This window comes from Homarus americanus, unplaced genomic scaffold (assembly GCF_018991925.1).
Source record: "Homarus americanus isolate GMGI-L3 unplaced genomic scaffold, GMGI_Hamer_2.0 scaffold56009, whole genome shotgun sequence".
Lineage (NCBI taxonomy): Eukaryota > Metazoa > Arthropoda > Malacostraca > Decapoda > Nephropidae > Homarus > Homarus americanus.
The window spans coordinates 4,182,580-4,205,989 of record NW_024739542.1 but is presented as its reverse complement, the minus strand read 5'-3'; the positions used below and the strand labels follow the sequence as shown (position 1 = coordinate 4,205,989).

Here is a 23,410-nt window from a genome sequence, read left to right as displayed (position 1 = left end):
GGCCCAGGTAACACACACACACACACACACACACACACACACACAAAGGCCCGGTGCCCGACCCAGAGTCTAAGAAGCTTAAAAAGAAGTAGAAGAAAGTAAGTTTGAAACAAGATAAAAACACAGAATAAAATAGTTAAGAGTTGATGATAAAAGAGGAAGATATAAAATACAAGATAAAATGTTGTGGTGTTGTTGGTTAGAAGCAGATTAAGTACAGTAGTGTAAACAGTCTCTCAAATATTGACATTGTTTACACTGATTCTGGGAGGTAGTTGTGTTTATGAGCCCTTTCAGTGACGTGTCAAAGGTGAAGAAAGTGCCCTAGGCCATCTGGAGTTGAACTTATGTCACCAGAAACACTTAGAAAATTTTATAGGTATATGAGGGAAATTTAACTCGTTTATATCTTAAGTTGTTGATGATTATAGTTTATTATATCACATTTTGGCGGGAAAAATCACTGTCGACACATAGGTAGTATCATATATTAACCGATCAGCATCACGTATATAAAACGTAACATCACATATAAGGGTTTGTCTCCTACTTCTCAACACTCACTCCCACACACTCACTCCCACACACTCACTCCCACGCACTCACTCCCTACTTACTCTCACTACTCCTGACTCACTCCCACACACTCACTCCCACACACTCACTCCCACGCACTCACTCCCTCAGATTTACTCGCTGCTCTCCTCCTCCCTCCTTCAACAGCCTGTGTGTGTGTGTGTGTGTGTGTGTGTGCCCAGACTTCTCCAGCGCAAGTCTCTGCCTAAGTGACCCTTCTAGCCTTATGTGCTACTTTGATACTTATATGTGTGCAACTTAGGTGATACTTATGTGCTCATTATGTGACTTACACGCTCCTGCCAGTGAACCATTATCATTACACCACATTTATTAGTGACACCAGGCCTGAGACTCTTACTTATGTATTTTATGAGCGCCTTTATACTGGACCACCACAGAGCTCTTATTCTTGTGTCTATTTTGTCATTCACTACTTTATATTCTTGTGCATTTGGCTATACCTGGCCTAGGACTGGCGACTTGTCATGACCTGGCCTTGTAGTGGCGACTTGTCATGACCCGGTCTAGCCAGTTAGTATAATGATTACTAATAAGCAAATAACCGTTGATGCATGCTTAACTACCCTTCCAATATCTGAAAATTACTAACTATTACTTATCTGATACATAAATTCACTGGGAACACATTACTTTGTTCACGAGAGGAATTTTTAGTATTCCTTGGAAGTTCTGAGTAATCTTAAACTGTTGACTAGAATATCTAATACGTGACAAAATATTAAACAATTTCCCTTAAAGTTGTTCATTATAAAACATAGACGACATGAACGATGCCTTCCTTAGCCGTCATTACTGTTAACATCAAGAGATAGTAATGTTTATTGATTCAGTTGTAAGGACTTAATGTTCAAATAACTTCATGTTAAACTTGTTACAAACGTCGGTGGAATATATAATTAATACACACGCAAACACCCACCCACACACACACATGAAAATACCAACCCATCCCACACACCCACCCACACATACACAAGCAAACAAACACACACACCCCTCCCACACACACACGAGACAATCATCTTTCACGCTGCACAAAATTGCCCCTTCTGAGTTCTTCATATTTTATTTATTTATTTTCTTAAACAGAGACAAGAAATATCAACACCACACCCGGGGGGGAACGGAGGCACACGACTATACCTTTTATCCAGTTACTTTCTTGTTTATACATAAAAGCCTCTAATGTCTGAAGAACATCTGGTACACAAAATGTAAAAGAAATATGTGGAGAGAGTATAGCCTCGACCCTACTGTATCCTAGTGTAGGGAAACCTTAGTATTCCCCTTATAATATCTGTACTGATGCTTAGGGGTGACCAGGTAAGGAATATTGTCTTATATTACAAAAAAAAATACCTGTAATAATTATGTAAATACTATATATGATCTTCATTTTTCCTTAGTTGTTATATGATACTGTAATGGTTCTGAGAATATAGCGGCATCTACAGGTAGTGATGGTGAGGGAGAGGAGGAGGGTGAGGGAGAGGGTGAGGGGTGAGGAGAGGAGGAGGGTGAGAGAGGGGAGAGGTGAGTGGGAGAGGAGAGGGTGAGGGGAGAGAGGGAGAGGAGGAGGGAGAGGGAGAGGATGAGGGTGAGGGAGAGGGTGAGGGAGAGGGTGAGGGAGAGGAGAGGAGAGGAGAGGTAGAGGGCTGCCTGTATACTGAAGCTCCTCACCACCAGACCATTGTCAGGTTCCTGTATGTGATGGAGCCGCCTGCATCCTTCCCATTATACTATTCAAGTCAGCTGACGCGGCGCTTCTGTTACGGCCACTTTGATGTTGACATTTTCTTATTCACAATTTTTTTAAGCGAGAGTTTAGTAAATATGAAACCGCTTATGAAGAACTAGTGAGTGGAAGACCCGCTGAGAACTGAATATTCATGAGTACTTCAACAACGTGTCTGTGTTAACTAAATAATATGAGATAAGGGCCACTGTTGTTATCTGATACACCAAGTTGCGTCATCGGGTACGTACTTGAATGTCACTTGCTACACAAGACAACAATGGAAGAATTACTACAGTATGATTTAACAAAAATCTCATATCCTGTTGACAATGAGAGGAGGCGACGTCAAATAACTTTTTCCACTGAACTAAGTAACATTAACTAAGAAACACATCTACCAGTACAAATAGACAAGTCTAGTTTATGAATGTGAAGAGTAAACTGTGATACATTTCATGCACTCGGGCATCCATATACAACAGAAGGACTATAACTATGTAATCTACTTCGTCTATAGAGTTAAGGACCAATGAGACCATTTATACAAACAAGCAAGAAGCCAAGTTAGTAATCCGAGATAATTTTTAGTCTTTTATTATTTCGAGTATTTTTTCCTTTAATGCACTAACTGTAGGTAGAATTAACAGGAAATTTAAGTACGTTAACCTGGTCACTTCACGTAAGTCGGGAACTGTCTGGTGGTGGTGGTGGTGGTGGTGAGGGAACTGTCTGTTGGTGGTGGTGAGGGAACTGTCTGGTGGTGGTGGTGGTGAGGGAACTGTCTGGTGGTAGTGGTGGTCTGGTGGTAGTGGTGAGGAACTGACTGTCTGGTGGTAGTGGTGGTGGTGGTGAGGAACTGTCTGTTGGTGGTGGTGGGGAACTGTCTGGTGGTGGTGGTGGTGAGGGAACTGTCTGTTGGTGGTGGTGAGGAACTGTCTGGTGGTGGTGAGGTCTGGTGGTGTGTGGTGGTGGTGGTGGGGAACTGTCTGTTGGGTGGTGGTGGGAACTCTGGTGTGGTGGTGGTGGTGAGGGAACTGTCTGGTGGTGGTGGTGAGGAACTGTCTGTCTGGTGGTGGTGGTGGTGAGGTGTCTGTCTGGTGGTGGTGGTGTGAGGGAACTGTCTGGTGGTGGTGGTGGTGAGGGAACTGTCTGTTGGTGGTGGTGAGGGAACTCTGGTGGTGGTGGTGGTGGTGGGGAACTGTCTGTCTGGTGGTGGTGGTGGTGGAGGAACTGTCTGGTGGTGGTGGTGAGGGAACTGTCTGGTGGTGGTGGTGGTGAGGGAACTATCTGGTGGTGGTGGTGGTGGTGAGGAACTATCTGGTGGTGGTGGTGGTGAGGGAACTGTCTGGTGGTGGTGGTGGTGAGGGAACTGTCTGGTGGTGATGAGGGATCTATCTGGTGGTGGTGGTGGTGGGGAACTATCTGGTGGTGGTGGTGGTGAGGGAACTATCTGGTGGTGGTGGTGGTGGAGAGGGAACTGTCTGGTGGTGGTGGTGGTGAGGGAACTATCTGGTGGTGGTGGTGAGGGAACTATCTGGTGGTGGTGGTGGTGAGGAACTATCTGGTGGTGGTGGTGGTGGGAGGAACTGTCTGGTGGTGGTGGTGGGGACTATCTATCTGGTGGTGGTGGTGGTGAGGGAACTATCTGGTGGTGGTGGTGGTGAGGGAACTATCTGGTGGTGGTGGTGGTGGTGGGGAACTATCTGGTGGTGGTGGTGGTGGTGGTGGTGGGTACTGTCTGTGGTGGTGGTGGTGGTGGTGAGGAACTGTCCGGTGGTGGTGGTGGTGAGGGAACTGTCTGGTGGTGGTGGTGGTGAGGGAACTGTCTGGTGGTGGTGGTGAGGAACTGTCTGTTGGTGGTGGTGGTGAGGGAACTGTCTGGCATTATGCAATAACCAATACATCAAGGAATAATATTACAACCGGTGTAATAAACGACCCGTAATAGTATACACGCAATCATTATCACTGCCACACACACACACACACACACACACACACACACACACACACACACACACACACACACACACACACACACACACACACACACACACACACACACACACACACACACACACACACACACACACACCACACACACACACACACACCATCAACCACTGGATAAGAACCTCACCTTACTCAGGCCAAGAGGTAATCAGCATCTAGTGGAATCAGTACCAGGGTATGGGGGGGAAAAACATACTTTAAACCTGCATAATATATATACAACACTTTGGAACATCTCCCAGCAGTGAAAGACGACCCACCGTGGTTTAGAGGGGTGGGGTTGGGTGGGGTGGGTTGGGGGAGAAAGGTGGGGTTGAAGGGTCAGAGTTCCTCCTCCACCTCGTTCTTTTCCTCCTCCTCCTCCTCCTCCTCCTCCTACAGGGACTTGATTCAGATCTATTTATGTTGAAACTCGTCAAGTTTTACGAGCGTCTGGGGTCTGGCCTTTAAACCCTGGCTGCGTGTTAGTGCCCGGGACTCCTCTTGGGTCTATTGAAGGCTACTGATTTGCTTCATTTAAGAGGGTTTGGTGGCCGGTGGTTGAGAGCAGAAGTTATGTGTGTGTGTGTGTGCCTTTAGACGCTTGACTGTTTTTGAATAGATTAATATCCGGTTTTCAAGTAACTTCGTCTTTCATGTGGACTCTCTCTCTCTCTCTCTCTCTCTCTCTCTCTCTCTCTCTCTCTCTCTCTCTCATATTTATAAACAAACGGCACTAGATAATAATAAACTCACACCCAGACATAACCCAACACATGCAGTTAGGTTAGGTTAGGTTAGGTTAGGTTAGGTTTAGGTTAGGTTAGAGGCTTCAACTACCAGGGTTAATAAGTAGCATCCTCGTTTTAATTTCTTACGAAGAGTTGTGGACAAAATTTCCTCCTCAATACACTTGGGAATATCTGGCATCTACTTATCGACCCGAGTATGTTGGTAAAGAGAGAGAGAGAGAGAGAGAGAGAGAGAGAGAGAGAGAGAGAGAGAGAGGACGAAGGATTTTTCTTACTTTCATTCATTCCATGTCTTTCCTTTGCATTACGTAGGGTTTTTTTTCCACATTGTTATAATGAAAAAAAAAGCCAACAGAATTCACTAGCTAGAACCCAATCACATTAATCGAGACATTTACTAAATATCGAGAAAAAAAATAGCACTAGGAACCATTGTATGCTATTTTCTTTCTAGAGAGATGAGAGTTCTTTCCCGCAAGATACTTCAAGATTTGTATTCAACTTTGTGATATTTAGCTGGAATAATATAAACCTGTTGAGAGGAAGAAAAATATTATTTAGTCCAGTGAAGAATATATATCTAGTGGATAAACGATCATTTGGTTTTTAGTTGGTGAAATGTTTTTGCCTTGTGGGTTACGGTGGAGAAACAGAGAGATTAAAAACCATTTCTAAAAAAAAAATAGTTTAAGAATCATGAGGGCACGTACGAAAGCACGCACGCACGCACGCACCCACGCACGCACGCACCCACGCACGCACTCTTGGCCCCGCAGGAAACAAATAGGACAACAATATGACGTATGAGCCTTTAAAGAGAAAAATTTGCCAGGACTTGAAGCCATAAATCACAGACTTTCTTTTACCCGAGAAGAGAAAGATGCGATACGTTTCTCTGCACCATTCAAGGATGAGTTAAGAGATAGTGAGATAGACAAAGAGATGAGAGAGAGAGAGAGAGAGAGAGAGAGAGAGAGAGAGAGAGAGAGAGAGTATTCAATAATATTCTCAAATAGACAGAACTGAAGGGAAATATCTCACATTTTAATTCTGGAGGAAAATTTTTTTGTTGTAAAATAGAACGACGGGAAAAAAAAGATAAAATTAGCACCGACAAAGACTTCGAGTACAAACGGGGGAAAAATACGAAGTACAGTAAACAATCAAATATTCTCAAGAGGAAAAAGTTTTAACCAGAACTCATTATTCAGACAACAGGTTTGCGTGTTGTTCTCCCAAGGGGGCAAGAATCCTACTGACCTATGAACTTTGACCTTCCCCATGACCCATAATATCTCAAAAATCAAATACGTTTTTTTTTTACCTTTGTAATCGAGTACTGAGCCACCCACCTCTCAAATGTTTTCAATATAATAATGTTCAAAACAGATGTAAACTTAAACTCTACATTCATACGTCAAGGTTTGTGGCATTAAAGATGTGACCTTGACCTCTTGACTTCTACTCGTAGTTTCAATAACATTCAGGAGGTTCTTTGTAGGCCGACATCCAAAACATACCTGGCAAGTTTCATTAAGTTTACCCAGCCGATTATGGAGATCCTGCAGGTATCATGGTTAATCCCTTTGGCTTTGACTTTTTAACTGGTTTCCAATTAGATAAATGACTATCCCAGACCGACAAACTCGCCTGTCAATATATACATACATACATACATACATACACACACACACGCACATACATACACTATTAAATGGAATACGATAATTGAATCATCCCTCGTATATACACACGATATCTCTCCCGTTTAGGAAGTCATATTAAGCAGAAGAAAGAAATGAACACCAAAAGTAACATGATTTTTCCAAACTAATTCAACCCAACAAAATGGAACAACTACTTTCTCAACCTGACCTCATGCACCAAAATAAAAAAAAAAAAGAGGCCAAGGCTCATTGTGAAACCCACCACATGTTACCGCAGCACAATGGCTAGGCCAAAGCAAATAAGCTCTGGCCAAGGCCATCGCTAATGATCTAAAATAACTCTGTGAAAGATTATTATACAACCCTCACAAACACTCATCTCAGGCCTCTGTGCTCGGTCCCAGGACTTGGTGTAAAACTATTGTATACCTGAGATGCCTCTAGATGCCTCTTCCGGGAGGGTTCTGAGCCACACAAGGCCTTGTCTCATCATCTGAAAATAACTTAACGTACACCCGGGATCAAAAGTTCGCTCCCTCCTAAACTGAAGCAGTGTCGACCCCCGAATGACTAAAACAGCACACCCGCACCAGATAATAGTCAGGGTATGTAAGTTCGAAGATTCATTCCTATGACTCACTTCTCCAAGACTGATCTGTATCTCAGGTCTATAATTTCAGGATTGTCTTCACCACTGTTCATTATACTGCAGCGTCTAGGTGTACAGCACAGTTTATGAAATAGTGTATAGTTCCACCCACAAAAAGTAGATAAATAAAAAAGTTATTTTGGTAGGTTCCCCACTCATACTAAAGGTTTCTTACAAGTATTACGTTCTCTACTAGTACTACACCTTCCCTACTAGTATTACACGTTCCCCACACTTCAGAGACAGCACCATTATTGACTACCTAACAAGAGTTCACGGCAGCAGCAGCAGCAGCAGGTAAAGTGGTCTCGTATAACCTCGCCTTGTGACCCACTGCTTATATTTATCACCCACACTACACGATATACACGTCAGGGTCAGTCCATGAATACCGGAGCAGGTGATGAATGGTACTGTCATGGGTGGATGTAGCAGTTTAGGTGGTCAGGTCTGATGGCTTCTTTCACGTCATTCATTAATCACTAAGACACCGTGAGGCTTTTCGGTGAATACCCCAGTTGAAGAGAACTTGGCGATAAATTTTAGATGAATGAGAAGAGGAAGCAACTCCATGAATAGTAGTTATAAAGAAATTGATAGGGAAATACGATAGTGTTTGGAAATAGTGAGTTTTTATTATCATCTTACGGAGGTCTGAAGGAATAAGTGCTGGTGTAAGAGTCTCACAGTCGGTTCCTAATAAATTTATTAACGGATGAACTATAGCGCAGTCATCCGCTTGATCCTGGCGTTACCTAATGGTCGAATTCAGTGGGGGATGGGGGCGGTGGGTGAGGACGGTGGAAAACATATATATTGACGTAATTTTTTTTTATTTGGAAATTATACAAGATGTAAAATTGATTAAAAGTTGATTCAATTTATCTAAAAAAGGGAGAAGAGGAGGAAAGAGTCATGTGATAACGTCTGGGAATCACTGTCTTTAAATACGCACCTCACCTACCTACCTACCTTACAGGGCCGGGATAGAATAGGTTCAACTCCCTCTAGTGGTCTGGATATTTGTGAATTGCCAAACGATTTTATAAAGCGAGAGTTGACCTTGTCCTGCCACGCTCACCAACATGAGAATAAACAAGTGAACAATAACAATTCAGCTGACACAAATTAACCTTCCTTCCTTCTCATTTTTCTTATATTTATGTATTATATATTTACTTTTATAAATTGTAAAGTATACATTTACTGTTTAGGTGATGATGAATTTTTTAACAGTACAAGAGAGAGAGAGAGAGAGAGAGAGAGAGAGAGAGAGAGAGAGAGAGAGAGCTATTTTTATTTTAGAAAACGTCTTACTTGTTATTACTTTAACCATGTTCAGTATATATATTAGTCAGCTTTCGTCGCGCACCTAAATCATATATACAAACGCCTGTAATCATACGCGTATTGTATACTACACGAATATTGACTTATACTTCAGTTGTTATACATGAATAAAACTAATATGTTAAAATTACGAACTTAAACAGTTATATCACACAATGGCAACGAACGCAGCGGGAGCAGTTAATAGCCAGACGGTGTATTGTTGTTGACCACCAAAATATATATAAAATATGAGGCATTTTGGGTCACAGATCTGCACCTGTGAATAAAAGAAAATATAACTGAAGATCAACAGACAACTGACGTGTGTGTGTGTGTGTGTAATAATAATAATAAACGGTTTATTGAAAAAGTTTGCAGCCCGAAGGCTGAAAATATACATTGGACATAAATGACTTATTACATACATTGGTGGTTTAACAAAAGCCTTCATATACAGTGAACATACAGATTAATGTTTACACACGTAGATCATGTGAGCTGAGGTGTTGAACAGCAGACACGTAGTGTAGTAACTCCCTCACAGATGGCGTTATGAGGGGCATCGCGTGGAGTACTAGATCCCTCACAGGTGGTGTTATAAGAACATAAGAAAATAAGGAGTCTGCAATAGGCCGGTTGGCCTGTGCATGGCAGCTCCTGTCGAGAGTTACTATCACTCTCTATCATCCATGAATCTATCTAGCCTCCTTTTGAAACTTTCCAGAGTTCCCGCACTTACTACAAAGTTGCTAAGCTTGTTCCACTCGTCCACCACCCTATTTGTGAACCAGTTTCTTCCTATCTCCCTCCTAAACCTAAACTTATCCAACTTGAATCCGTTGCTCCGAGTCCTATCCTGCTCGGATATTATAAGAACTTTATCTATATCCCCTTTATTGATTCCTCTCACCCACTTAAATACTTCTATCATATCTCCCCGCACTCTTCGTCTTTCTAGGGAATGCAAGTTAAGTCACTCCCATTCTCCTTGTGATATTTTGCCTTTTTTGTTTTGCTTTGTCACTTATTTTTTGGAAGACTATGAGAACATAAAGCATTCAATTTGCTATACCTGGTCACAGAAAACCTTCAGCCTTCGAGTATTCTCCAAAAAATGAAACAATCAAACGTCAACCAAAGCCAAGACCATCACCATCTGTGGCTGCCTCTAAGTCACCAGATGACGCGCCTCACTAGCTTAACTTCATTGAATGGGGCGGACCGAAAGTTTGTGACGTAACTGCGATTTATCCTTATTGTTTTTGTTCTTTTCTTTGATTGTTTTTACTTTTATATGGACCAAAAATAAGCCTTGAAAACTGTCTGGTAAATAAAGCTGCATATTATTCTCTTTATCTCCCTAAAATGCCATTTCGACTATTTCATATCACTATAATCACACCAATAATTAACAACATTTATTTGAACATTCACCAAGTATTGACAAAGCTGATCTAACAATAAACATGTATAAGTTCTTCAAATTAATAACTTAAGAAGTGCACAATGTTGTCAAGGTGTGCTATTACGTGTTTCCATTAGGTGTGTATTCTGCGATTTACAATAAACTTAACTATTTTAGGATTATGACAAGTGACAGAAGTAGTGTCACTGGTATATCAACACATAGGTAGGGCTCCCAATGTGAAGCTCATCTGTGAGTTTTGTCTGGAATTTGTAACCGGTTTGTCAATGTCTGACACCGATAGAATAAAAGTAATTTATGGTCCGACTACCTAGATTATGATCCATATTTCACAGAGAACAAAACTAATGGACACATATAAACCACTGACTCTGACTCGTACCATCCCAATCTTTGTTAACAGTCTACAACAGTTTAACACATCGAGGTCAAATAATAGCTAGGGGAAAAATTAGTTTGTATTTTTTTTCAGGTTGCCAAACAAAATTCCCTGACATTTCCACATTTTTCAGGGCCGAAAATAAATCCCTGGCAGTTCCAGGTTTTCCAGATTAGCAGACACTCGTAGTTTAATTCTGTGACTCAGGTAATGTGTCTATATGAAATATGTCTTCAGGCAACAAAATTCTGAATTTTTTAGTATAGTGCTGCACTTACACTTCAGGTGACCGATGTTAATCTTTACTGAACAAAAATTAAGGAGACAAACTACAGAGAACACTTGTTACTGACAGTCCGTAAATTTTAAGGAAATCGAATTGATTTTATTCTTGAAACTTTGTCACAGCGAGAAATGTTTATTAGAAAAATAAAATCTAAGATTATCACTGTAAAATATTTATGTTTCTGAATACAAACTTAAGTTAATTATTACACGAGTCAAGAAGTGAGGTGTTAAGGCACTGTTGATGACGGTGATGACACCAGGGCCGAGCTTAGGGCAAAAGGGGCCCCGGGCCATGGTTCACTCTGGGGCCCTTTTGGTACTTTATACTGTTCAGGTGTTACTAACCATAACATCCACAGAACATTTTTCATTGCACAGATGAGCGGTAAAAAAAATTCTAAGAAGCAACATACAATATTATTCGTCTGAATACTAAATATCCATACATGGATAAACATGAAAACGTGGCTCTATTTTTAATTTATATATTTTAACTATATATATAATTTTTGTCATCTAATTTATTTTCATTTCTAATATATTGGGGGGCGAGAGTAGCTGTCCTGTTTGACCTGCCTTTAATTGCTATACTGTAGGCCGTTGCTAACACCAACACAGTCGATACTACACCAGACAAATACACCTGGGAACACCGATGTCTGCTTTATGCGTTAGTGGATGTGATGAGGAGCGTCCCAAAAAACCTGTATACCACTAATATGAATTAACTAACATGCCATCTTCCCCTCCCTTAAATATCTAAGAGTGGTCTTCTTAGTTCCTCAGGTAAACTAACCTAATGAGTATAACGTAACTAAAGATGGCCGGTACGGAACGTTGTGTGCGTCTCCGTGTTGGTGGCGGGGACTAATTATATCACAGTACTAATATATTTATTCTAGATATTTTATGGAGAAAAAATATACTCATTCCAGACTGTCGACATGAGCAAGAGTGATGGTTGAGGAGCTGCCTGGGAGAAGCGCTGTACTGTGTTGGGTGAAGTCAAGTGAAGATAAGAAGACCTTTTGTCCCGCGAGGAAAGTATAACCTCGTATTGAGGAAATGGGTGTAGCCAACTCGGCCAGATACTTGGGGCGGCTCCTAACTTTCTCAGCTGATAAAGGCCCACTTGTCTGCTCGTAACTTTTACAGCTGGTAAAGGCTCGGCTCACTGCTCATAACTGTCTCCGCTCTTCTCTAAACACCCTCAGCTGGTAAAGGCCCTTTTGTTTACTCATACCTTCCTCAGCTGGTAGAGGTTCGCTTGAAAAGGAACAAGAGAAATACGTGTACGATACATTTCTCTAGATGTTGGGAGACGTATTTGCTGTAAATGGTCGCCTAGACCAGCTATCGATCCTTGAAGCACCAGCCCACTCCACACCACAGGGTGCCTCCGTCAGGCTTGGGAAGGTTGTCTCGTGTCAGTGATTTAGGAAGGTCATCTAGATCAGCACTTTGAGGAACTGTTTTATGGTAGGCCCTCTGCTGCTTCGTGCTGGTGAGGAGATTCAAGATGTTTACCTTTCAAACGACATAGTTGCTGCATCACTCCCCAGGCAGGGCGGCTTTTGGCTAAGCTCAAAAATAAGAGAGAAAGTTGCTAGACCATGTAGGGTCGAATTCACTATATTTCTCTCCCTCGCTCTCATTCACTCTCCCTTCTTCCTCTCTCACTAGACATAACTTGTGCGGACGGTCGGTGCCTCACAGCTAATGTACTCGTATGGTGCCTTACAAACTTTTCTTGGGGTTTACCATAATGAGAAAGTTGATTGGTTTACACAACTCGGCTAAAGTAGTTTGAGGAAAGTTTTCTAAATAATGAGAATTTTGGAATTTTTACCATACGAAAGTTCATTAACATTTAATTTAATATACAATAATGAGAATCTTCGGCTTGGCTGAACTGTTCGTCACAGATCTAATTGATTTTTATTTTCACTCTGTCAAGGTAATTAAAAGAACTCCCGATAGAGCTGTTGCTGATGATTTAGACTCATTGGAGTTTCAGGCATAAATCTTCTGTTTTGTAAAACCTCTTGACAACATTTACATAAACCTTGTGCTCATAAATAAGAAGAGTAAGATTACTTCTGGCTCTGAAATTAATCTTCATTTATATTTGTGTTCTTATGATACACGAGGGAAATTATATTATTTTTCATACTCAAGACCAATGAATGTTAGAATTGATTTATATTAATTGTTTCACTGAGGGGATGTGATACTTCCCCGTGTACTGGAGGTTTAGTGCACAGTAGTGGGTCTTCACTGCCCCTCATCCCCTACGAGACCATTCTACATCTCTGTCCGTCTCTGGTGTCACGTCTGAGTGGTATACTGTATCAGGGAATCTGAGTCAGGCTGGACGAGGTTTAAGTTCGGTATATTTCCTAGCGTGAAATTTTTAAGACGCAGCATTTACTTTAGGTATCAGACGTAGCTACTCAGGCATTTTTTTGTGTTCAGGTGTACTCAGAACATTGTTGTATACGTCTTCATGTTAAGGCAACTTCATTAAGGGTGACACTGTAATTTATTCATTATTATCCTTCACGATCCAAATGTTATCTGTCTACGACCTCAAGTTGAAACTTTAGTGTGTTGATACAATATACAGTAGTAATGTATTTAACACAATTGAATGAAAACACTAGAATTTATAAAACAATTGTATTTATATTAACTAGTTACGACGCTTATGAATGTACTGTATGCCTGAAGTTTAATTAGAATCGCAATATGAGATAATCTATATATACGAACACCATTCAACCTTTATAATCTGGTTAACTTTAAAACTGTAAAGAAAAACGTAAAACAAAGACAAAGGTCAGGTCATCCTACTAACCCGCCTGTAATTACGCAGTTCACCTCCTAACATCCACAGATATAATGGTCATTAAAATATTATCTATGTTAATTTAAGGGGTTAATGGCCAGCTTTGTTACTGAATGGCAGCATCATCATTAATATAAAAAGGTGTATCTCTTAACATTTAATTCTTATGTATTGTATAAATGGACTTATTTCACCCGTATAAACTCACTTGAACCAGAGAAATACATGAAATAATTTTAGTTATGATAAGGGATATTTTAATTTACCATATAAATATTTTATTCACTTTCATGACATGCATTATATATTATTCACACACATCCCTCAAAAGCCAAATGATTGTACAGTACGGAGACATCACGTATGAGAGATAAGAACGTGATCTGGCAGCGGTTAGCGAGTCGGTATTACACGCCGTCGTTCCACCAATTGATGCCTTACGTCTATGTATATGAAACAGGGCATCAGTTGGGGGTGGTGCGTGGGTGTATGAAGCGAAGGTTATGGAGAGTTACGGGTTATAAATAAACATTTCTCCAAACTGCGAACAGGAAGCAAAAGATGGTACAGTCGCCTACAGGTGTGTGTTCTTAACCCTCTACCGTGCCACTCCCTTGCTTATGTGGCACCGTGGCACTACTGATTGATAGGGCTGTTTACTAGTACTTGTTTTTGCCAGTATTTGTATATTAGTCCACGAAACAACAATTCTCAACGTAACCAAGGCAGACCGGCACACCTGGAGACGACTGCACATATGACACTGTACCTGCACGGTCTATGTACATTGTATATCTGCATTGTATATATACACGTCCAACCAATTGTAAACCAGTATAATGATTTTATTGAATGATGATTATTATTATTAATGATGATGTTATTGTTTGTGTTATTGTTATTGTGTTAATGTTATTATTGCCATTTCTATTATTATTATTGTTATTGCTGGTGGTATTATTATTATTATTATTATTATTATTATTATTATTATTATTATTATTATTATATAAAAAAATAACATTAACATTAGAGAAAATTTGGTGAAAAACTGAAATTTAACTTTTTTCATGTTAGTTTATGATGAACCAATAAAAAAAACGATGATAGAAGGCTAAGTCTCACCACAGTAATGAATGTAATGGTAATTTTTCTCATCAAAGTGTTGTATAATGAGATAAGTTTTATTAAATCCGCGCCAACTGTAAAACAAACATTTTTCCAATAGTTTCTCTGAGTTATGTGTTTACCAATGTTAATCCTCTATATATTTTCTATATTTTTCCGTTGTATACTGAAAATCCCTGTACGTACATGTAGTGTAAAAACGTATAATTCAGGAATATATTTCAACATCAAACTAATGTACTCAGGTGAGGAAGGTAGAAGGCCTCTCGATGATTGTAATGAACTAACACGAGAAAGCAATGTGTGTCGGTTCAAGATCATCGTGGCCAAAAAGGTGATAATATACAGCGTCTCTCGGTGTTGATGGCTGACACGAGAGAGGTGTGGCAGTTTCGTCGGGTAGAACGTATAGGATGAATCTGATAAAGTTCCTATGGAAACCTAAATGAAACTGACTATAACATTAAAAAAAATTCAAATAGTTCATTGATATATTTAAAAAGGTGTTAGACAGGTCATCACGGGACCATCATTGACTGGAGGCAGCTCATCTCTCTCGTTAATAGTGTGTGTAACAGCGGGTCACAGGAACAAGAGAGACTTCTACTTATGCAAAAGGTCTCAGAAAACACTCAACCGGTTTATAGTTAAAGAGTTGAGTTAGTACATTAGAAGACGTACTTGATAATCCTCTAATAATCAAATATGTACTAAAATGTAAACAGGAAAGTTATAAGTTACAGTGACGGAACACACACACACACACACACACACACACACACACACACACACACACACACACACACACACACACACACACACACACACACACACACACACACACAGAGTCAAAAATAACTAGTCACCAAAAATCTCATATTGTAGGAAGAAAATTAAATACGAAAATAATTTAAATATAACAACAATACACTAAACTTTAAAAAGAAAAAAAAAAGAAAAAAAAAGAAAATTGAATAACATAAACAGTATTTTAATTGTGCTTAAGAAGGAAATTCCACGAAGTTCTTAATCATTAATTTATGTTACAAGAAAAAACATTACTATTAAACACGAGACAGAGTGGTCAATCATAATGCAACTCCAGACTACACCCTGTGAATGATCTGCGTTACGGTGATATTTGGAAGCCTTACTTGTTCTCCCAACTATTGAAATAAACGTATCATTGTCAAGAACGTAGATCACTATTGGAGACGATGAGGATGTGTTAAGACTGAACGACCATAAGACACTGCTGAGGCGCCACATGAGAAGTTAAGTCACATAGTCAACTAACATGAAGTATAGAAAAGCATCAGGTGAATATGAAGTGTCGATCGATATGATGAAGGACGAGAGAGAGAAATTGTAAAGATCTCCACAAAACTGTCCACAAAATGCATTAGAGAAAGAAACTCTCGAGAAGGCTGGAACAATGTCTTTGTGATACTTCTATTCAAAAAGAAGAACAAAGAAGACTTAGAAATTATGATCCAAATATCTTTTCTACCAACTATGTTATCTTTTCTTTTACAAACATACTGCGAACGTATTCCTGAATAAATAATTTTGATCAGTTAAAAGAACATTCAGGGTTGAGACACATTTACCTCACCATATATCATTCCCAGGTTGTCCGAAGGCATTAGGCTATAGAGATATACAGTAATGAATACAAATCACTGATACAGTCAGTTAAGAGTTATATTGGCAGCATTAAATAAACACATATAGCAAAGACAGACAGTGTAACCTAATGCAATACCACACTGTACTGTATCTGCAAAAACATGAATTTACAGACGTTCAATTTATAAGTCATGACACACTTATATTAATCAATTTCCTCCCAGTAAAGACATGGTGGAATCTATACCAACAAAAGCCACCTGATGAACCACAGAAATTATTTGTAATCTTTGCCCCTTTCGTTTTATTCTGGTCAATTTCGCCTTAATCTCGTCACTTTCTTCACTAAATATGAAATTATAACATTCATACTCCACCTAAACCAATTAAACCTCACCATATAGAAATAAAACACTAAATATCTATAAAAAAAACAAAAATACCTAAATGGTTAATAATGCAAAATTAATCATTATCTCTAAACAACTGACCTTTCCTTGTGTTGAGAGAGAAAGTTCATCACAATGGTCTTCTCTCTCTCCTTCTCTCACTCCTTCTCTCTCTCTTTCTGGCCATTAATCAGGGGTTTAGAGCTTTATCATGCTAGCGTAGATTACAGCAGATTAGAGGGGATGGAGAAAGGAAGGGAGGAAAGGAAAGAAAGAAGCGGAGGAAAAGAGGAAACAGCTGTGGCGGCAATGGTAGGGGGAGGTGTCGTGTCTGGTAATGGTAATGATGAAATAACTAGAGACGACGATAATAATAATAATAATAATAATAATAATAATAATAATAATAATAATAATAATAATAATAATAATAATAATAAAATAGTAGTAGTAGTACAATAGTCGTGTTGTAGTAGTAGTACTTGTTATAGTTGCAATAATACCACAATCACAGCATTAAGACTACCATCAATAGCAGTTGTAATTGCAGCTAGGGACGGTACGAGCCTCAGTACCAATACTAACAGCATGAGTACCACTACACTGGGATCAAATTAACAAAATCACTTAACAGCAGCACTCGAGTATAGCAGCAGCAGCAATAAAAAAAACACACAGCACCACTAACAACAGTAACAGCTGCTGAAACAAGATGCTGTATCGCCTTCAGCAGCAGAATAACACCGGAACAGCAACAACAAAAACACCATTAGCAACAGCAACAACCAACTGACTAACATTAAGCTCCATTATACTTAGATTTACTGAAGACTCGAGAATGAAGGAGGTATTAAGAGGGTCCTAACACCATCTGCCTTAGTCGACCTTAAGGAGCTTACACACACACACACACACACACACACACACACACACACACACACTGTTCCTGGTCGTCAATAATGAATGTATGTATTTCACGCTAATTCGCACACTAGGGGAATCTACATGAAGACCTCGGGAATACAGGCAGGGGCTTGACGGCATACAGAAGAGACAGACAGACGGACAGAAATATGTGAAGGGGCTGGACAGAAAATATTAAATAGGGGTTGAGAAGAGGACAGGTGTATAAGATGGACACAAGACAAGTAGCACCAAGGGTAGCACCACCAGTAACACCAGTAGTAGCAGCACCACCAGTAACACCAGTAGTAGCAGCACCACCAGTAACACCAGTAGTAGCAGCACCACCAGTAACACCAGTAGTAGCAGCACCACCAGTAACACCAGTAGTAGCAGCACCAGTATTAGCACCACCAGTAACACCAGTAGTAGCACCACCATCCACCACCACCAGTAGTAGCATCATCACCACCACCATTAGTACTTCTAGTAACACCAGTAGTAGCATCATCACCACCACCATTAGTTGCACCACCAGTAGCACCGGTAGTAGTAGCACCACCACCAGTGGTAGCAGCATCATCACCACCACCGTGGTAGCACCACCAGTAACACCAGTAGTAGCAGCGTCATCACCACCACCATTAGTAGCACCACCAGTAGCACCGGTATTAGTAGCACCACCACCAGTAGTAGCAACACCATCCACCACCACCATTGGTAGCACCACCATCACCACCGCAGTAGTGGCACCACCATCACCACCACCAGTAGTAGCACCACCATCACCTACCAATTGTAGCACAACCATCATCACCACCACCAGTAGTAGCACCACCATCTACCGCCAGTAGTAGCACCACCATCCCACCACCAGTGGAAACACCGCCATCCACCACCACCATTAGTGGCACCATAGCATCACCACCACCAGTACTAGCATCACCACCAGTAGTAGCTGTCATCATCACCTACCGGTAGTGGCATCACCACCACCATTAGTAGCACCACCATCACCACCACCAGTGGTAGCATCACCACCACCGGTAGTGGCACAACCATCATGCACCACCACCGGTATTGGCGCCACCATCACCACCACCGGTGGTAGCACCTGCACTCCACCACCACCAGTAGTAGCACCACCATCACCACCACCAGTAGTAACACCACCATCACACACCACCAGTAGTAGCATCACCACCACCAGTAGTAGCACCACCACTAAGAGCACTAAAATTAGCACCACCATCACCACCACCAGTAGTAGCACCACCACCACTAAGAGCACTAACATTAGCACCACCACCACCACCATCAGCACCACCACCACTAAGAGCACCACCATCAGCACCACCACCACCACTAAGAGCACTAACATTAGCACCACCAGCAACAGCTGCCCTCATACCATCGCAAACAAATGATGCAAACCACCTGTCGTTTCTCTTCCCTTCATTCCACCCCTCTCTCTCTCCCACGACCTCTCCTTCCCTGCATCCTCTCCCTTGTTTCCTTCCCCTCCTCCCTTTTTCCCGGTCGTCGTTGTTTATTTACCAGCAGGATAGGGTGAATGGGCGACGTCCAGTCCCTACCCTAGACCCTCCTGGTCGACCCTGATCGTACTGGTATCATTATGTCCTGTTTACTATCTGGTGTTCACAAGTACAACAAATACGTCATCTGAATGGTTGTTAATTTTGTACAATCCACAAATACTTAACCATCATCCAGTTATGATAATCTTGACATCGAGGCTGGCCCTGGTGTTCCTAAGGGAGGGCAATAGGTACCACTGCTACTGTGTAACAATTATTTCCATGACAACTTTAATATGATTCAAGAGGCCTCTGCTTACGTGTCTGGTTGTACAATGAACTTTTCTGGTGATACAAAATACTTAACCAAATGGTAAATCAATCACAATAAAACACTTAAAGACTAGATATGTTACACAGTTGCTTCTGTAGGAACTCACGGTAGGATTTTGAAGTCGAGGGAAATTGTGGGTAAAACCACGTAATAAACTGACCAACCCAAACCGAACGAAACTGATCTCATCTGATCTGACCCTACCCGACCCGACTTGACTTGACTTGACCTGACTTGAGTTTACTTAACCTAACCTAATCTAACCTTACCTTTAGCTTAGCGATTTTAGTTCGTTTCGTGAAGTGAGAACTTAAACACCCTCCACCCCCCAAATTGCTCTTACTTTTGCGAAATATAAAGTCAAAATAAATCGAAAAATATAAATCCCCGACGAAAATGCAATATATAAAGTACTCTTATCGTTTTCTCTATTTCCTAGTATATAAAAATAAATATTCAATTCATTGGTTACACTCTGAATTGTACTTTTAAGTGAAATCGAAAAATCAAACCAACTCGAAAAAAATAAATTTGCGACGAATGCGCTGTAGAGTATTCTTATTTGTTTTTGTTCTACCTCTCTATATAAAAATGAATATTGAAGTTCTGAGGTTGGCATCTGCTGAATCTTGACTTATGAAAGTAATATTAAACAGTGTACACATGACGCTTACCTTATACTGGTGGAGAAAGTGCCCATAGTGTCCACCTGCTCAGCAAGTCTTGCCGCTTGGGTCCATCGTACCTGCAACACCAACTCTCATTAATGCAGTGAGCACGTCGAGTAGTGAATATTTAAATGTTCTTCGTTACAGCTAAAACAGGCACATCAAATCTCGATAAAACGGCCAACAATAGTGATCTTGTTGACAGCCTCAGTAACCAAATCATTACAACTGTGTTTTATAGTAGACACTGTCGTAGTTATGGCAAATGTGTTAAAAAGTGTTTATTTAAAAGTTCAACTTAACCTAACCAAACGTCCTATAAAGAGAACATTGTAAACTGCTAATTAGTGATACTCCTGTTCTTTATGTCTTCCGTGTCGCCCTCATCATCCCGGGGTACCTAGAGAGTGACCTGGTTTACCTCAGTGGTGGTGAACCAATGGGAAGATACTGCCCGGGACAAACAAGCTCTAAAAGCAGTCATTTATCAACATGTATCAAATGTTCGGTCTATTGTAACTTACCTCTTCTTTCTTGTCCTAAGCCTGAAGAGAAAGTCCACAGTATCGTCGTATCACAGTTAGTAATTTGTCAAAACACTTCACACCATCACTCGTCCGAGTTCACTATTCGCTGACGGTGCACTACTGAGTGATGATGAACGAGGAAAATCTCAAGTTTGTCTCGCTGTGAATGAAGCAGTTCGAGGAGGCAATACTGTTGAACAAAACAACAATCCCAAGCCATTTAATTTTCGGAAGACGCGAACCTAACCTAACCTACTGTATCCTAACCTAACGATCCTTTGACAGCTTTTATTACGAGAGGTTTTCTATATTTGGTAATGTTATGTGGCTTAAGAAAGCAAAAAAATCGTCTGAACGAAGCTTTTCGTGAAATCTCTTCAACTTTGTGGACTTTGCTTCGTAAACCAATTCGAACCCGAGTCCTGAATTCGAAAATGTTGTCTCAGTTGTCAGATATAAATGTAATTACTCCTCTGACACAGTATACGTGGAGTTCAGTGTTTTACATCTACAGGTATATAACATTTATGTAGTGCAAAAGACTACGAACATTACAACGAGTTATAATCGCAAAATATTTGTAACAAAAATAAAAATTAAAATGTTTCCAACACGAGTCAGTATTAACAATGCATTTATGAAGGAAGCGTCATATAACATTCGAAGGCTGACGTCATCCAAGTTTCATGTTTTTAGACGCTGACTAATACACCACTACTAGTACTACTAATAGTAATACTACTACTTTTAATAATAATAATGATAATAGTAATAGTAACAATAGTAATACTACTAAAATAATAATAATAATAATATTATTATTATTATTATTATTACACCTTTTCACATATCCGTTGAGACATTGTTACATAACTATTTGACAAATTCCATAACCGAATGGCAGAACACATATCGAATGACAATCTAAAATAACTGTTGGTGGTATTTCATTCTCCAATTGTTACATTCTCAAACTATATGTAGACTGTCGGTTTATTGTTCACGTCTGTCAACTTCATAACTTATGTCAATCATTTCCGTTAGCATGAACGAACAGTTATTTCAGATTGTCATTCGATATGTGTTCTGTCATTCGGTTATGAAATTTGTCAAATAGTTATGTAACAATGTCTCAACGGATATGTGAAAAGGTGTATTATTATTACTATTATTAGTAGTAGTAGTAGTATTGTTAGTAGTGAATCCAGGTTCGATGTACAGTCTCACCCAAAAGTTGGTTAACTCTCCCAGCCAGCTATTGCTGTACTGCCTGCTTCACATGTTTGAAACTGTCTCAGTACCATCCAGAACATGAAACCGATACGAATGAATCTAAAGGTTCGAAATAACAGACTCAAGCCCTTTTGATGTAATAGTTTTATGGTCAATAAAATATTTCAATTTCAATTTCTGCCTGTTCAGTAATAATTGGGAACATGGATGTTAATCGTGTTCCGGGGTAATAGTGCAGTTGGTAAGTTGTCCGGTCTTCTCGGACTATTCCTTGACACTGGGTCATGCAACTCGTTAACTTAGGGTGTGGTTGTTGTGTTGGCGACATATTAAACAAATTCAGGCGTAGGTGGCCCTAGGGATGGCCATCTTCGCACACTAAAGGGAACCATTTTTATTTATTGTTAGTAGTGCATTACTACAGTATTATTAATATTAGTCGTTGTAGTAATTGTAGTATTACTATTAGTAGTAGTAGTATTAACAGTGTTATTATCCCTAAGATATAGAAATTATGTTATTTTAGCTTAAAACATGATTTAATTTGATTCCTTATTTTCATGTATTTAAGTCCAAATCACCGCTTTCGAACGCAGCAACACATCAGGCTTACCAACAATGAGTATATCAGGCCTGTCAACAATGAGCATATCAGGCCTACCAACACTAAGTACACATCAGGCCTGCCAACATTGAACACCAGGGAGAGGCAACGACGTATTTAAGGACCATTCTATTGTTCTACGAGTTGACATAGTTTGGTGTAATTATAGATATAGACATTGTTTACGTTGCTGCGACAAGACCTAACCTAACCTAACCTAACCTAACATAACCTAACCTAACCTAACCTAACCTAACCTAACCTAACCTAACATAACCTAACCTAACCTATGTACAGTACAGTGGAGTGGTGTTGATAGTTCATTATGAAAGTCACTGCTCCCACCGCCATCTACCAGAGAGAGAGAGAGAGAGAGAGAGAGAGAGTTACAAGTTTCTCTTTCCAATCTAAAACTCTCTAAGACAAAGTTGCCAGTACACAGATAACCCAGGTGTTCCCTCCGTGGTGTTGTACGAACTTTCAACAAGATTAAAAGAAAAAAAATAACTTTGACAATATAAAAACTTTTAGTATGGTGTTACAGTTTTAAGTCGTTTTTCTATTTTTTTGGGGGGAAGTACGATCTCTTTACCAGTTTCCCTTAAAAGAGAAAGGTTCCTACTTTCTTCACATCCCCTTGGCAAACTTTCACAGGGACTCCAAGCACTAACTTCCCCCCAGTGAGCTCTTATAATTTTCTGGCCACTTTCCAGAAATTACACGCCTCGGCTCCCACGTGAATTTGTAAGCACGCACGCACATACATACATACATACATACATACAT

The 23,410-nt window shown here is 40.2% G+C and overlaps 1 protein-coding gene and 1 long non-coding RNA gene across 2 annotated transcripts in view; one reads left to right on the top strand and one right to left on the bottom strand.

Annotated features, from left to right (window-relative positions):
• LOC121874884 overlaps positions 1–23,410 on the top strand; it is a 113,881-nt gene that overhangs the window by 19,039 nt on the left and 71,432 nt on the right. The gene's annotated exons all lie outside the window — the stretch shown is intronic.
• The window catches only part of LOC121874886, a 97,006-nt gene that overhangs the window by 45,351 nt on the left and 28,245 nt on the right, over positions 1–23,410 (bottom strand). The window contains exon 3 of the long non-coding RNA XR_006090507.1: positions 20,267–20,337. This is a non-coding gene — a long non-coding RNA (uncharacterized LOC121874886). The remainder of the gene's footprint in view (positions 1–20,266; positions 20,338–23,410) is intronic.